This window comes from Myotis brandtii, unplaced genomic scaffold (assembly GCF_000412655.1).
Source record: "Myotis brandtii unplaced genomic scaffold, ASM41265v1 scaffold105, whole genome shotgun sequence".
NCBI classification, from domain to species: Eukaryota; Metazoa; Chordata; class Mammalia; order Chiroptera; family Vespertilionidae; genus Myotis; species Myotis brandtii.
The window spans coordinates 2,065,588-2,067,369 of NW_005353538.1; the positions used below are offsets into that span (position 1 = coordinate 2,065,588).

Here is a 1,782-nt window from a genome sequence, read left to right on the forward strand (position 1 = left end):
GCACTGCCTGCACCCCCTGCACCCCAGCACCCCCTGCACCCTCTGCACCCCCAGCACCCCCTGCACCCCTGCACCCCCAGCACTCCAGTGTCGTCAGGGCTCAGCGGGTAGGGCACTCTCCGCAGTGCCCTTTCCATTGTCCGTTGTCGGGAGCAGGGCAGCAATACCTGCTCAATGCCTTCCCGTTTTCACATGCCGCCCGCACCCTCAGGAGCCACAGGAACGGGACAGCGCAGCTCCCCCCACTCAGGTGACCAACTGAGGTCAGGGAGGCCAGAGGGCTATGTGACCGCGGAGCCTGAACCCAGGCCTTGGATTTAGTGCCAGTATCCGTCCTCCATCAGCTCACTTCGCCTTTTCTTCCTCCGCCGCTCCTCCTCCTCCTCCTCCTCCTCCTCCTCCGGCACATGCTTTTGTTCTAACGTGAGTTAGATGAGGTTTCTGGATGCGCAGTGCCTGGTGCCGCAGCGTCTCGGGTTGCAGGGCAGGTGTACTTCTCAGTGTACATCCTTCCTGGGGCTGTACGTCCCCCCAGCAGCCCCGGGGGGTCAGGGGGTCTCAGCTCCGAGGGGGGCTCAGGAGCTGGTTCCCAAGCTGAGCTGGAGGAGGCCATGTCCCATCCTTGCAGGCAGGGGTCCCAGCGGTAGCCGGGCGTCTGTCCACTCCACTCCACGGCAGCTGGCGGTCAGCATCGGGGTGTGGCGTGGGGAAGCTGGAGGGCGGGGCCTGGAGCCAGCCGCTGGGAGCGAAACGGGGTGTCCTGGGATGGAGACTCTGGGTTTGACAGTTTCCGTGTCAGCCAGGCCCCAGCCTCCAGGGGACCCTCCCCTGAGGCCCCCCTCCAGGCCTCCATCTCTCCCCGTCTCAGGCGTGTCCTCCTGCTTCACCCGGAACCTGGCACTTAGGATGGGTCTCACCCTGGGAATTTTAGGGGGCAGAGGAGAGGGGCTGCTACAGGCAGGGAGATGAGCAGTTAAAGATTTCTATTTTTTTTTTAAATATATTTTGTTTTATTGATTTCAGAGAAGAAGGGAGGAGAGAGATAGAAACATCAATGATGAGAGAGAATCATTGACCGGCTGCCTCAAGAGGATTGAGCCTGTAACCCGGGCATGTGCCCTGACCAGTAATCAAACCTGGTTCCTAGGTCGACGCTCAACCACTGAGCCAAGGAGACTGTCTCAGCAGCAGAGCTGCTTCATAAACTGCTGTTTTTAAAATCCTCACCCGAGGACATGCCTAGAGAGGGGAAGGGAGAGAGAGACAGAGAGACATCTGTGTGAGAGAGAAACACTGACTACGTGCCCAACCAGGGACCGAACCCGCAACCCACCGGCAGCCTTCCAGCGCCCAGCACGGTGCTCAGCTGCGGAGCCACTCCCGCTGGGGAGGTTTCTGAAAGGAGCAGGGCTTCGTGTTAACTTAGCGTCTCTCCCTCTGCAGAACCTGGAGGCAGCCGCCTGGACCTTTAGATGCGAATGTCGATGCTTAAGAAAACCAGCCACTCCAGCAGCAGCTCTTTCCCGAGAAGTCAAGGACCCGCGTCTCCCGCACCCCCATCCCCGCGAACAGTCCTCCACTTAGTGCGCGACTGAACCCGCCTTCCCACGCAGCCGTGACGTGTCCACTCCCGTGACGTGTCTGTGTGTGTGTGTGTGTGTGATGCCTGTGGTCTTCGTGGCTGCTTGTCTGTGGCTGTTGCTGTTTCCTGAACCTGGACTCACCTCCTGGGCCGGAGCTGAGCCATGTCACCATCAGCTCCTCCTGCTCCCCGTGCGCCCC

At 60.4% G+C, this 1,782-nt stretch overlaps 1 protein-coding gene across 2 annotated transcripts in view; it reads left to right on the forward strand.

Annotated features, from left to right (window-relative positions):
• The window catches only part of FXYD6 (FXYD domain containing ion transport regulator 6), a 5,093-nt gene extending 3,319 nt beyond the window's left edge, over positions 1-1,774 (forward strand). For both annotated transcript variants that reach the window (XM_005856805.2, XM_005856806.2), the window contains exon 7: positions 1,444-1,774. The gene's annotated coding sequence lies outside the window, so the exon portion shown is untranslated. The remainder of the gene's footprint in view (positions 1-1,443) is intronic.
• The last annotated feature ends 8 nt before the right edge of the window (positions 1,775-1,782 follow it).